A 15,340-nucleotide genomic window follows, 5' to 3' on the forward strand; every position below is an offset into this window, starting at 1 on the left:
CTCCGTGCTCATCCCAGGGCTGATGTGGGGCTTGATCCCACGACGGTGAGATCATGAGCTGAGTCAATATCAGGAGTCAGACATTTAACTGACTGAGTTACCCAGGTGCCCCGCAAATATACTTTTTATAGGTTAAAAAACCAAAACGCAAGGAGAGGAACAGAAAGATCAAAACTGACTACTGTAATGGGCTCTTCTTCTGTTGGCCTCTCTCCCCTCCAGGGAAGATGGCATGAAGGATGATGTAATCCGTATACAATGAGCGATAACAATCACATCCCTATCTCTGTTTCTAAGCCCCGGCTGCTTCCCTACTTGTGAGGTACTTCTGGTTTCTTGGGATGAGAGGCTGGAAGCGCTCTGTGGGTGCCCAGTATTGAGTACAGAGACTTGGATACAGACACCTGTGGAGTTTTCTGCCACTTCTGATGTCAGCGAGCAAGCTCACTGAAGAAGTATTTCCCCTTCTATGTGACTCACACCCCAGGAAAACCAATGTGTGTACTGAAAACTCACAGCTTTTCAGAGGACATAATTGCAAATGGCAAGACAGGCTATCATGTTAATGATCATACCCAATATGATTTAAAATCCCAACTGTTTTGGCTTGCGTTGTCACAATCACTGGAAACATCCAGGAATATTTAATAGGCAGCTAAATATGTTTCACTGTGGTGCACAAGTAACACAATGACAAGCAAAATAACTCAATCACATTATGTACAACCATCACCCAGAGGCTCTTTCTTTGTGATGCATTGGAAAGCTGTAGCCATCTAGTTACAATATTGCTAAACCTCATATTTGAATGGAATTTGATGAATATCTAGAAATAGAAAGGGCACTGAGCAATAATAAATCACACGTACATTGGCTGTTGTACTTTGTCAAGTAATTTTCAGAATGAAAAAGCTGGGGTATGGTGTCGGGGGAGTCTGGTTTGACGTGGCTCCTCTTGGGGCAAACCTTTAAGAGTTATTTGCCTGTACAGGGTGGCAGGGCAGGCAACTGAGGAAAGAAAGCTCAGGAAGGAGGAGGATCTCTTCTGGGGAGGTTCCCACTTGGAAAGCCAGTATCAGTTTATAAGTTTTGGGGAAACATTGAATGTTGATACGTGAAGACAACATGGAATCTGGGGCATCGTGAAAGAAATTCACGGAACTGATCGAAACACGCCAGGAACAGTATTTTACATGGTCCCTCCAGTGACTAGTACAGGCACACCCTGTGGGAATTCTAGTCCATGTGGGAAATCGGAGCTAATGTAAGACATAAAGAGACCCCCGTAGAAGGGCAAGGCTTCTCTGGGAGCTTCCTCTGTTTGGTGGGAGGGAAAGTCACTATGTACAACTTTTTAGAGTAGCATTTAGGAAGACATTGCTTTCAGCTAAGTAGCAAAATCTCCATTGCAAAAAAAAATCTGTTATTTGCTTTATTTAATCTACAGAGAAATTTTTCACTTGACAAATGATTGTTTATCAGTGTGCTAGTGCATTTTGACAAAAAAGGCAAAAGTCCTAACATTTAACAATATGAATGCATCAAAAAAAAGTAAATGAAATGGAGAATTAGCAGTATGTGTATTCTGCCGCATTTTCTTTTCTGGTGTTTTTGATTTTAGCCATTCAGACAGGTGAGAGGCAATAGGATACCTCACTTGTGGTTTCAATCTGTATTTCCTTGATGATGAGTGATGTTGAACATCTTTTCATGTGTGTTGGCCATCTGGATGTCTTCCTTAGAAAAATGTCTGTTCATGTCTTCTGCCCATTTTTAATTGGTTTGTTTTTTTTGTTATTGAGTTGTATAAGTGCTTTATATATTTTGGATACTAACCTTTATCAGAGATGTCATTTGCAAATATCTTCTCCCATTCAGTAGATCGTCTTTTAATTTTGTTGCTTGTTTCCTTTGCTGTGCAGAAGCTTTTTTATTTTGATGTAGTCCCAATGGCTTACTTTTGCTTTTATTTCCCTTGCCTCAGAAGAGACATATCTAGAAAAATGTTGCCACGTCCAATGCTGGAGAAATTACTGTCTGTGCTCTCTTCTAAGATTTTTATGGTTTCAGGTCTCACATTTAAGTGTTTGGACCATTTTGAGCTCTGCAGAGGTTTCTATTAGAGATACATTAAAAATAGCCTCAATGGTCGACAAAATAGTTTCAATAAATTTGATAACCTACATACTTACAATGGAATATTATGCATTCATAAAATATCATAAAAAGGTATGGAATCATATGAAAATTTGCTTTCAGTATAATCAAAAATAGCAAGTTTAGAAAGTGTATGTTGTATAAATCAATCTTATAAATAAATGCATTCATAGAAAAGTGTATGCAAATATTGATTATCAGCAGATCATTTTAATTTTCTTCTTAATCCTACAAAGAACCATAAAAATGTACACTTAAGAAATAAGTGGAACAAAATTTTCAAGCTCTTAGGTGTTTTTTAATAGTGGCTACTGTTAATGACAAATAGATCAGATGTGGAGATTTAGTGAAGCCCACGCATCCTCAACGCGGCTGGTAGTGATAATGGGATAAAAGAGAAACACTGGCCAGGCATGGCCTGACATTGTTAGGGATGTTGATGGTAAATTGAAGTATAGCTCTGTGTTTCCCCTGCTCGAATAGACCAAAGTAACTGGAAGACCTAGTAAATGGTTCCTTACGAAAAGCTCCGTTGGGCCAAGTGTCCCAGGCTGACCAAATGGTACCACGTCAAGCTCTGGGGCCCTGCATGGTCTCCAAGGATGCGGGACAGCAGGGGGTGGTGCTGTCTGTGGTCTGCAGCTGACATGCAGAGCCAGGGAGGCAAGCCCACAGCTCCTTCCTTTTCAAGAAGCTGTTACAAACACAAAGCAGTCAGTTCATCTCGTCAACCCTCCCAGGACACACAGAAGTGTATTACAAAGAATGTCCTGTGCCCTGTTGGAAGCATCAAGTTGAAGACTCTCCCTGATAGGTATCTCGGAGCAGAATGCTGTCCTGGGGCCGTGCCAGCGGCGCCTGACTGTCTCATTTCCAAGGCGGCAATTGAGTGATAATTGCAGGATCCTATTTTGAACAACACTACAGCAGGGCCTGATAAAGTTTGTAACTATTTAGATAGAAATCTGAGAACTCTAAACAATTTATTTACAAAGAAGGACACAGATAGGTTTTAACTACCTCATAAATCGGCTCTCCTTGACCGCAAAGACAGCAGATAGGAGGTTCTTGGGGGAATCAATTAGCCCCGGACAGGGATTATTCCCTCCCCTGGCCTTCTTTGGTGTATGGCTTTCGTAATTAACAGACTGGGCCAAGCAGTTACCAGCACTAAGCTGAACATGGAAAAGCCCTGGGGCTTCACTTTGAGGTTGGGGTAGGAGTTCCCTGGGAATTCTCAAGAGGAGCCAGTGAAGCATCCTGAGTAGATGAACTGTCTAAGTGCCCGCATGGAATCCTTAGACGAGAATTCGCAGCCTGGGCACTCTTGACCTTTGGGGCTGGATCTTCTTTGTTGTGGGGACAGTCCTGCCCATGATAGGTCCTTCGACAGCATCCCTGGTACCCTCTGCCCACTGGATGCCAGCAGCACCTCTCCCGTTCCCAGCCGTGATGACCCAAAATGTCTCCAGACATCGACAAATGTTCCCTGGAGTCAGAATCCACTCCCCACGCCCCCCCCCCCCCCCCCCCCGCGGGCTGCCCGCTCCTTTGAGAACCTTAGACAGAGACATTCCTTGGGTTTTTCAAAGTAGTTTTTCAGGGGTTAATTTTTTTTTCCTAAGTGCAGATTGATATTTGGATATCATTGACTTCCCTCCTCGCCTTTCTGAGTGCTCCGCTATACGATTACATGTTGGCTGATTCTTCCATCTTTAACCTGAAGCTTTGAAAGGAAACAGCTTTTATCTTCTCTGTTACATGGAGGGGGGCTGCATGGGTTTGAATATCTATTGCTTTGCATGCAAATTTCAATCCTTGGAACACCTTCCCACAGTTTCAGGGGAGACACTGAGAATCCACCAGCCCTTCCCGTCTTGACCTTAGGCCTGTAAACAGACTGGAGGAAGCCTGGAAAGGTCATTTCCTTCCCCCTGGCCAGAAGATCCAGGTTTTCTAGCAAGATAATTTCAGAGTTTTCCCACCTTTTAGCTCAGAGGAAGTAAGAGAACGTTGCCTCCCATGTAAGATTCTGTCCGTCCCGCCCGGGGCCATAAGGCAGACATGAATCCTTTTTTTCATTCATTTACCATGTTTGTGTTATTCTCCATGCCGAAATCTCTTCTTTGTCCTGAAAACAAACAAACAAAAAAGAGTTGTGGGAAGGCTTCATTGGATGCCAATTTTCTTTATTTTTTCAGACGGGGCAAAATGAAAAAATTCAGTATGTTGGCAAATTCTACAACAGAATAAAGCAAATGTGTTCTTTTATTTCGCGTAGCAGTCATTAAAAAGAACTCGGACATTTGTTTTTCCTCCACCGGCTCTTAATTGCCCAAAGACAAAGGAGAATGGGGTCTCCATCTATGCGCTGTTATGTCTATGCTTCACGCAAGGTCTGTCTCCGAAGCAACTTCTTATCAGGGCAGAGATGGCTTCGCGTGTTGACTCCCCTCACCGTTAACACAGAGCCATAAATTACAAGGCTCTGGTTTTTTCTCATAGTCTACTCGTTTCTCTGGGGAAAAACAGTGTCTTGCCAGGCCCTGCCCTTCACAGAATGGGTACAAACGCGTGCCAGACTCCAGCACGTGGGGAGGAGAGCAGCCCTTTCCATTCTTCATCTCAGACCAAGCGTCCCACATCACAGCACGTTGTTTCCCAAAGTTCAACCTCTCAAGAAAATATTTCTCTACCCGTTTGAAAGCCTAAGCATAGTGGGCAAGTAGAGGCTGACACGTAAAGCTGCAATCGTGGAAAATGAGACCCTGCTGAGGGAAAAAAGTGACAATTACAGCGCTCCTCCATCCCTAGAATTATAAGGTGTGAGAGCGGGCCAGGACCTAAGAGCCACTCCTCCACTCCCATTGTTCTTCAGATTCAGAAACTGACACTGAAAGATGAGAAGGGAATTGTTCCACTTGAAGCGGCTGGTTAATGGCAGGGTTGGGACAAGAATTTACCACAATTCTAAGCTCTTTTCATTGTAATTCGCTGCCTGTCCCAGGCAAGAATACTGCATGCTCCTGCCTCAGGGCCTTTGCACGGCTGTTCTCTGGCTTCACTGATCTTCCCCCAGATAGTGTCCTCTCTCTTTCATCCACTTTATTTAGGTCTCTGCTCAGATGTTGTCTCCCCAGAGACCACCCTTTCCTCAATAACAGCCCTTGCCTGTCCCCTTTGTGTCTGCTTATCTCGCTTTTCATCACAGCATTGACTGCTACCTGGCATTACATTTATTTGCTAAACAGGGTGCCAAAAGCATCTGCCAAAATTAAATCATAGACATTTGGGTCAGAAAAGAGAGGCCTTGCCACATTCCTGCAAAGCTGCAGTTATAAAAAACTCAGCAATGGTTAATAATTATGAAAAAATCTCACAAGTGATCAAATAAACACAAATAAAATGATAAGATACCATGTTCTTTTATATCATGGCTTCTGTCAAAGTGGCCAATAAGCCACCTTTGCCAAGTCAATTTTTTGTTGCTTTAAACCTTTCTCCTCTGTGGTCCTGGGATACCACATACCCGTGGTATATTATTAGAGAAACAAACCAATAAAATGTGTGTGTGTGTGTGTGTGTGTGTGTGTGTGTGTGTGTGTGTAAAGAGAGAAAGGGAGGGAGGGGGAGAGAGAGGAGTTACTTTAAGGAATTGGCTCATGTGATTATACAAGGGGTCAGTACAGAATCTGCAGGGGGGCTGGCAGGCTGGAGGCCTAGAGAAGAGCCAATGCTGCAGGTCAAGTCCAAAGATCCTTTGGTGCAGAACTCCTTGCTGGGGGGAGGGAAGAAGGAGGATCAGTCCTTATTCTACTCAAGCCTTCACTTAATGAGGCCCACCCACATCATAGAGAACAATTTGCTTTACTCAAAGTTCATCAATTTCATGTTAATCTCATCCAAAACCAACCTCACAGAAACTTCTGGAATAATGTTTGACTATTATCTGGGTACCATTGCCCAGCCAGCCGACACAAAATTAAGCATCACACCTCGTCTTCTTCCTACCACACCAAATGCTCTGTCTCAGTCTTCTTAACCGAAATCTCCTCCACTAAAATGATTGAAATGTCTCATGTCAGGGTCTCAGATACAGCAAATCAAAATACAGGACACCAGTTAAATTTTAACTTCAGATAAACAACAAAAAATGTAAGCATAAATATGTCCCAAATATTGCATGGGAAATACACCAAGAAATGGCTCATCATTGATTTGTATCTCAAATCTGGTGGATTTTTCTCACCATCTTAACTGCCCTGTATTACTTTCTTGAGCCATGTGACGACCCCAGCACATTTCCCTGCCTCCATTCCTGCCCCTCATGGTCTGTTCGCTCCTCAGCAAGTAGAGTCATTTTTATAAATGTGATCTCCCTTAGTCTAGACCAGAGAACATACATGAAAATCCATTAGACCACGCTTACTCTGCTTACCAAGACTCTCTAAAAGGGGCTAATGATAATTCAAATCTGAATTCTCCACAAATCTCTGTGTGTGGCCCTGCCTCTGCCCTTGGGTCTCAAGGGCACCTCTTTATCTCAAGTTTTCCGTTTCTCAAGTTCACAATTTGTGCTGGCCTCAGTGTGTGTTACACACTACCTTTTTTCTGCCTGAGAAGATATTCCTTTAAATAATTTTTTTAAATGTTTATTTTTGAGAGAGAAAGAAACAAGCCTGACACGGGGCTCGAACTCATGAACCGTGAGATGGTGACCTGAGCCGAAATTAAGAGTCAGAAGCTTAACCAACTGAGCCACCCAGGCACCCCAGGAACTGCCTGTTGAGATGTCCTGGATAGGTGTATCCCTTACAGAGACAATCCCTTCTCATCACCTCTAAATGTTAAATGTTCCAGGACTGCAGTTCCTGGTAATGTAAGAGTGCTTAAGGCAGATGTGAAAAGTTGGTGTGTGTGGCACCTGTGATGTGACTAGCCATAGAAAGGGCCTGGGACGGAAAACATCTCAGAAACTGCCTATTCAAAAGTTGTGATCTTCATGTCCGGTGTTAGGGAATAACAAACAAACTGAACCAAAATATTCAGGAATATTGGCATTTTCAGATGATCAGACCCCTGAACAGGTAAAGAATGCTCTCAGTGAAGGATAGCCAGAGGAGACCAAGGGACCACTGAACGTAAGTCTGTGGGGTAGGGGACAAGGCCATCAATTCATGCTTTGTCTTTAGGTCAGAGAAAAAGGATAAGGTTCAGGATTGAGATGCAGGTAGCCCTGAAAGAAGAAAACTAATAAGATTTGCAAGAAAGCCGAACATGGCAAAAGGTCATCTGAAAACCAGGTTAGAAATAGAAAGATATGGAATCATCACTGTACACACTTGAGTTGATATTATAAAATTCCAGACACCTTTTGAGACAATTGGGGGAGTGTAAAGAGATGAAATAATGAATCGATGAATGGATGGATAGATATAGAAGACGGATTCACAGATAGTAAAGAGGCACATGTCACTAGAAGATGGTAAGATATAGATCCATTGACCAGAAGGCTGACAGGAAAGTTGGATAGATGGATAGATATGGAAGACATTATATACATGAGCACAAAAGAGAAATGAAGAGTGATATAGGAGAGAGGAAAGAAAGGGAGACAGACGTGGAAGAGAAAGAGATGGATAGATATTGAGAATAAAAATTTTCTATATTACAAATTCCAGAGGGGAGAGGACTGGCAATTCTTTGGCCACAGAATGATCAACAGAACCAGTGAAGCCACCGACGACATTGTATGAGCTCATCTTCTGAGGGTGACAGTTCCATGCTCCTAAAATTCAATCAGCAACAGCCAGCTTGCCAACATTGCTTCGGTGACTAATGGTCAACCGACTTTTGAAATTCCGGTTTCTAAACTTCCGACAATTCCTGAACTCGGTATTTCTCTAAGCCCTCTATAAACCATTTTAAAAATGGTGTGAGAAACAAGAGGCGAATATCTGTCAAATATTAGGAAAGACTTTTCTAAGCATAAACTAATTTTACAAGTTACCAAAAAGTAGATATATAGCAATAAAATATCAAAGATATTTGAGTGTCACAAACACCATAAACAACATTGTTAGGCAGACAAATTAGAAACTATATTTGCATCAAATGAGATGAAGCAACTTGTGGTCAGCAATCATCCAATTTGGAAAACTCTCACGACTCAGTAAGAAAGACATAAAAACCCCAATAGCCAGATTAGCAAGAGACATGAAGACAAGTCACAGGAGAAATGCAAATGGAAATAACCAAGTGCAAATGAAGTGTTTCCCATGCAACTGTAAATCAAAATCAAGGAAATAAAATCAAAGAAACGCAAATTAAAATCATACTGGCATTTTGCACAGCACTGGCAAAGATCAGTCATGGCTAAGCCAGTTTTAGCCAAGGGTGTGATAATGTGGATGCACTCAGCCATTGCTCAGGGGGGTGTAAGTGGAAGGATCTTTCTGAAACCTCCATTGGCAAGAGCCTTAAAACAAAACTCACGCCTTTTACTCAGAAGTCACCATGAGGTATCTCCTCCTTGGAAGTACAAGAAACTCTAAGCAAAGTTTTCAACACAGACATTCATTACTGAGATATTTGTAAGCGTGCAGCATTTGGAAAGCCGTCCAACCGCCATGAGCATGATGTAAATTCTGCTCCAGGCACACGATGCAATATTTTACAGTCATGATAATGGAGTTTGGAAGAAATTTCATTCCCACGTGAAAATGCTTGATCTATAGGGAAATAAAAAGCAGAATGTAGACTTGTATAAGCTTTGGATTCAAATTTCACTCAAATGTGTGTCCAGGATTCAAATTCTATTAAGATGTATATAGAAAAATACAACGAAACATCCACCAACTTTTCTCAGTAGTTACTTTTAAATAATTTGATTATAGGGGATTATTATTTTCCAAAGTCTGAGCATTTTCTCCCACTGGCTGTTCATAAGGCCCCTATTCAAAAGACATCTAACCCTTGTCAAGTCATGTTCTTTCCTTTCTTTTTGTTTTTCTTAAACACAATTCTACCTTTCGATAAATGCATAAAAGTCGTATCTGCTGTGAATCCGGCAGGGGCGCTACATTTTAACAGCATCCCAGGCTTTCTGCGGGTCTGCATGGCTCTTCAAGAATTCCCCCTCATCTTATAGCTGGGGGTCAGTGACTTCTGAGTCCGATTCATACATCATCCAGAGCACGGGCAGGAAAGAGAATCAAATCCTGGACCTCCTCTAGTTGCTGTTTATGTAACCCTTAATATACTTGCCATCTGGCTTAATCCAGAAAGGTTTTCACCATCTGAAAGTTACAATTGTTCCCATGCTGGGGACTGGAACTTCCTCTCGGCCATGGGTTGGTTTGGGCATTCTACGTGCTCCTTTTCTTCTCGTAAAACAACGAGGTTATGGCTAGATTCTAGGCTGTGTGTGTTATATTTATAATCACACACGTACACACAAGCCACAAATATTACAGATAAAGTTCCAGCGACAGGACAAAAAAAGTCATAATAAAATAATATACAATGAAATGAAAATAAAAGTTATCTAAGTAATATGAGCCTAAATGTTAAAAAAAAAAAAGGTTAAAAAAAAGACCAGAAGAAAATTTTACTGATGTATCCTTTGGATTACAGGAGGGTGGATTTTTGGTTTTTTCTTTATACATTTCCCGTACACTCACGTTTCCATCACGGGGCAGAAAAAGGAAGCCTATTATCTTCAGAATGGGGTGGGTGGGGTGGGTGGGGGGTAACGTCAGCAAAGTGAAGGATAAAGCTGATCTTGGAAAAACAAGTCCCCTAAATGAAGACTGGCTTGCGTCTAACGTCCTCTGGAGGCCAAGGCCACCCACATCATCGGGTGGCAGCTGTGCCCTGAGGCAGGCTTTATGGTCCCCTTTGCACATGTGAAAAGCAAGACTTAGGTAGATGCCCTAGGGTTCCTGTGGCCACACATCTGGTGCACGGGGGAGTGGAGACATTACTCTTCGTTCACCTCCTGGGAGAGGGGTGTAGACCACCACTGGGTGACTCCATAGAGAAACTGTTTACTGGGCATTTGCAGGAAGTTTCCCCAGAGTTCAATTCAGAACCAGCCCTTCTGGGAACCCGAGGGACCTGCGTTTTTCCTGCCCTGGAAAACGAACGGAACTTACCATGCACGCGTCAAAACACTCGCGAGGGGTTCAATTTTGTTTTTCCCCAAGTACAATCATAAAATCAACTGAGGGGTGGGTTTACTCCTCCTTGCCTTCCCTGTTGTCAGGCACCCTCGCTCCTCCCCCAGCTGGCTCGTCTGCTCTCCACGTGCTGGGAGACAGAGAGGGGGACAGGGTGGTCTGGGAGGGAGGAGGTCACACGGCCCGGTTGATACTGGCAGCATTATGACATCATTCCCCGAAGCCGCATTTCCAGGAAGGATGCAGCATTCGGCAGCACCATTGTGGGTAGGGTCCCAGTGCCCCTCGGGAAGGGCTGCTGGATCCCGCCTTCTGCAGACCCACTAACATCCTTTGTTCTTCTGGAGAACGTAGCTCGTTTGGGACTTAAAAGAATGTTATGGAAATCTTGTGTCCTGGAGAGCTGAGGAACGCTGCTCCATTTGACTTTTGAGTTCAGTGTTGCATCGAGGAAATGCTTCTTTGGAGTTCACACTTTTTTCCTCTTTTGCGTTTCCTACTTTCCTTAGTGACACAGGAAGCCGTGAGCCCCCTGTACCCACGCAAAGTGAAGCAGGAGTTATGCTCGATGTGATTCAGGCTCAAGTGTACCTTTTGCCTGAAATGATCAGATAGCTGGGAGCAGAGGTGTTTTGAATTTTCCGTTCCATTTGTGCTTGAATTAGCTAGGAAATGGTTCATTTTGTCCGTTTGCATAAGGAGAGTGCCTCAGATGAATCCCACAGCTTGATGTTGGCAAAAAAGTGCAGACTATCTTAATTATCAACCGGGCCAAGTTGACTGCTTTGTCCAAAACATGGAAAAGCCTGAGTGAGGCCAGTTCAAGAACAGGTTCAGGGAAGGCAAGCAGGCTTCTGGAAGTCTGTGAGGGGCCACTGATAGGTAACTGAGCTTGTCGGGGAAGTGTACCTCCCTCCTCAAGTGCATGCCCCTTTGTCTGTGTTGCTCTGACATCCAGACAGAAGGTTTGGAGAACTGTTTTGAAATAGAACCACCTGAATCCGTGTACTTCCAGGGGCCAGACGCCGAGCTTTCTTACGGGTTAACTCGTTAAGCCTCACATCGACACGAGGCGTAGGAGGTATTGTCCCCAGTCTGCGAATGAGGAAGCTGGTGTGCATTCGCCCTGACTGGGTTTGCCAAAGTTTCACAGCTACGAGGTGGCTGACCTGGCTTTGAACTCCTGAGTGATGAAGTCCCCAAACCACGATCTTTCTAGGTGACCACACTGCCTTTTGAGTTCCATAGCAGAGAGTAAAAGACCTTTGGGTTCAGTACCTGGTGAAATACTATTTGGGGCTCAAGCGTTTCCAGTTCTTTATTTCTGGTGAAAGCGAGAGGGTGGATGGGCACCCACTGTTGCAGATGCCCCACCTTGACGGCCAGACCCTGCCTCGCTCCTCTGGGAGGTGGGAAGCATCTCCACAGAGGGCAGGACCGGTCCAACACATGTGCACATTAGGAGTACTTTTTGACTTTGCAAAGCAGGTTTGAAAAAATACACCCATTTCTGCACATCTATACACACACACACACACACACACACACACACACCACAGACCATTCCTAGACCTCCTCTTAGGTCTTGTCTGGGACCTTTTGAACTACTCTTAGAAGGGAGGATGTGGCTTAGTCACCAATGACTTCTGAAATATTGGCACGAAGAGGAAATTGGGTATGATGCAACATACCCAAAATGGGTAAAAGGGGGTAAAAGGGAGAAAATTGCATCCGTGACAATTATTTATTTTCTGTAGCGGCTGAGAGAGGGTCCCCAACTTTGCCCCTCCCCCCTCCCCCCCCGTATTTAAGTTTGAGAACTGTCAAAATAGCTGTTTCCATTTCCGCCCCCATGCCTCAATTCCAAGTTCAGAATCCTCAAGACTGGTGTTTGAACGATGAATTCCCGACCGTCGGGGATGGGGAAAGACTTAACCGTAGAGACGCCCCACGGCAGAGGCCAGTTTCAAACCTTCTCTGAAAGTGCCTGCCAGAAGGTAGGGCACACTGTGCCCGAACACCCTTTCTAACGAGCCCTCACTGCCTTCCAAGCGCCACTTTCACCCTTGACAGCTGACTCTTCCAAAAACGTTTTCCTTATATTGAGTTGAAATCTGTCTCCCGGCTTAACTCACAAAACGAGTCAGCTGGCCTGGGGACTGACCCTTCTAGCTGCACAGAATGCACCAAGCACTGCTCCAGGGGGAAACCATTCATCCAGACTCTGATGGCAGAGACTGGCAGGTGGCTGGGGGGTGCAATGCCATGGCCCTGGTTAGCCACGATGACCTTTGCGCGTCGTTCTGACTCTCGACTTTGACGTCTGCCTCCATGTGGAGATTTCTGTACAGAGCAGTTCAGTTGGCATAAAGGAGCATTCAAAGTCCCTTCCTGAACAGGGCACCCTGTGTCACAAGAGAGAACCGGCCACCAGCTTATTACTTACACACTATGAAACTTAAAGTCCTTCAAGCTCCAACATGCAAGTTAGGTTTCTATCCTGAAGGCAACACATCACTGTTGTTTGACCAACTATTGTTGAATGAGGAGATGGGGAGGAGACAGAAGCATGGTTTTCTTTTTTAGTTTTTCCTTTGAGAATCCATTCTGGTTGAAAATATGGCCGTGTTCTTTTCAATGTCTCTAAGTATCAATTTTGTACATCATTAGTAATAAAAATTTCATTTTATTTATTTTTTGAGAATGGGAGGGGGGGATGCTGAAAAAGCAAAAAAAAAAAAAAAAAAAAAAAAAAAAAAAAAAAACCACAATGGGAAAAGCTTGCTTTCTGACCCATTTTTCACTCTGCCATAAAAATACTGTCATTTGCTAAGCCACTAACACATAGCTTTCATCACCTGGGCAAGGACTAAAGCTTGGAAAACACAGTCAAGCACACTTCCAGGAAATGTTCAGCTTACATGGTTTCTCCACCTCTTAGAAGAATCTCTTTGTATCATACAGCTACTCTAAGTGCATCTCATCTTTTTTGTGGAAGGAAATTTGTTAGGAACTGACTTGATACACACATACGGTTAACCTTTCTCCAAACAAAGAATGCACTTAGGTAACAATAATAACAAGACCTTTATGTCAAAAGCTATGTAATTACCTTCTAATTTAATATTGCCTTTCCCCCAGGAAATCTAAATTATTGAAGATTTACCATAAGCTGAAAATTATGGATTCCCGAGGAGAGGGATTGTTGCTAGAAATATAACAATTTGGTCTTTTGGTGGTTGGAGGGAGCAGGTTGAGTTTTTGGTGAAGCGGAAGATTAGAGCAAGCACTTGGGCACTTTGACGATGGGTGAAGAGATGACGCGTGAAAAGATGGCTATGGTTTTATTATCAAGGCTTCACATCTGCCACAGGAAGAGGTCTTTATTAACTAAGGGTCGCAGCCACATCACTTTTGTTATTAAACGTTTACAAAAGCCTTCCTGAAAAAAAAAATGTGGGCAGAATATGTACTAGGAAGGTTTCGGCATCTCATAAAACTGACACTAACACTTTTTCCCCAAAGATGTGGGGGCAGGGGTGAGGGCACTCAAAGAGCAAGATGAAACCCTCACTCCCTAGCTATCTGTCTTCCTTAAAAGCGGGTTCCAACTCGGACGAGTTTTGCGGTCAGAGAGCAAGCTGAATGCCTAGCCTCTGGACACACCGGTGGTGGTGAACAATGATGGGCAAGTGTGTGTGCACGCGTGCCCGTGTGTTTGCACGCAGTGCATTTAAAACACATATACTGTCCGTTATTTCCAAACACTTAAAAACATACTTGCCTTTGCTGGCTACGGAGATGGGGGGCTCGGCAGTTCTTACGAATAACGATGCTGACATGTTAAAACAAAAGAATTCAGGTGTTTCCCCGCTAGCTCCCCCCTCCCCAAGGGATTTTGTAGGTTAATAAATGAATCAAAACCAAGTGTGGACTGCATTTGAAACTATACAGGGCCTGGATCTCCTTGGACCCAGCCGCTCATACTGATGTCAAAACAGTAAAAGCGTCCAAAAGTGATCTTGGGCTAACATGGAACCTGGGCCCGTTATTTTTAAACAAAGCTAATGAAGGATGTGAATCGCAACTTTGGGACAGACTAGGACAGTAGTTATTAAGTACTGAGGTGGGCAAATGTTGCTTGTCAGCAGAGATAATAACGAATGGGGCGGCGGCTCAGATTCCTGACTTCGAGATGCTCTCTCCCTCCCACCTCGCCTTATCCATCTACATACACGTTTTACCCTTATCCCCTCCACCCCACACAATTTTCCCCCCCTGGAGACCCAGTGACAAGCCACAGGACATCTATTAGCATGCATTAAAATAAAAAGCATCACTTGGAATCTCTACTTTAGTTGGGGCCAGTCCAGCATCCTCAGGAAGCCAGAATTTGCCAAGTTTCTCTCTCTCTCTCTCTCTCTCTCTCTCTCTCCTGGAATTCAGACATTTAATCAATGACACTTGCTTTGCCAAGGTTGTAAAAATAAAACAACTCTCAAAGTGCTAAGCTTTTGTTTTGGTCCGTAAAGAAACTCAAGCACTTCAACTGGTGATCAAACTGTAAAGAACCAGACCCCAACTGAGCAGAAAATAATTGCACGCATGTGCAGGAGTGTGTGGCAAGTATTTGATGCCACCAAACGTGGAAAATAGTCACCGTGAGGAGCGCCTGGGTGGCTCAGTCGGTTAAGCATCTGACTTCAGCTCAGAGCATGATCTCGCGGTTCGTGGGTTCGAGCCCCGCGTCGGGCTCTGTGCCGACAGCTCAGAGCCTGGAACCTGCTTCGGATTCTGTGTCTCCCTCTCTATCTGTCCCTCCTCTGCTCACACTCTGTCTCTCTCTCTCTCTCAAAAATAAAGATGAAAAATATTTAGAAAAGTAGTCACCATGAAAAAGATAATATACCCAACAGTCCAGCCAAATTTACACTCCTGATTATCCTCAAAATCTTATCTTACCTAAAACTTCTGTTTCCGCATTTACTTCTGGTTCCATATGT

General features: G+C 43.7%; 1 long non-coding RNA gene across 1 annotated transcript; it reads right to left on the minus strand.

The window, feature by feature from the left end:
* Positions 1 to 3,773: 3,773 nt before the first annotated feature.
* Positions 3,774 to 10,475, minus strand: LOC122230615. The gene is made up of 3 exons (XR_006207620.1): positions 10,314 to 10,475; positions 4,248 to 4,288; positions 3,774 to 3,883 (listed from the first exon to the last, which is right to left on the minus strand). It is a non-coding gene; the product is annotated as an uncharacterized LOC122230615 (long non-coding RNA).
* Between the last annotated feature and the right edge of the window lie 4,865 nt (positions 10,476 to 15,340).

The sequence above is a fragment of the Panthera tigris genome, chromosome C2 (assembly GCF_018350195.1).
Source record: "Panthera tigris isolate Pti1 chromosome C2, P.tigris_Pti1_mat1.1, whole genome shotgun sequence".
Taxonomy (NCBI): domain Eukaryota; kingdom Metazoa; phylum Chordata; class Mammalia; order Carnivora; family Felidae; genus Panthera; species Panthera tigris.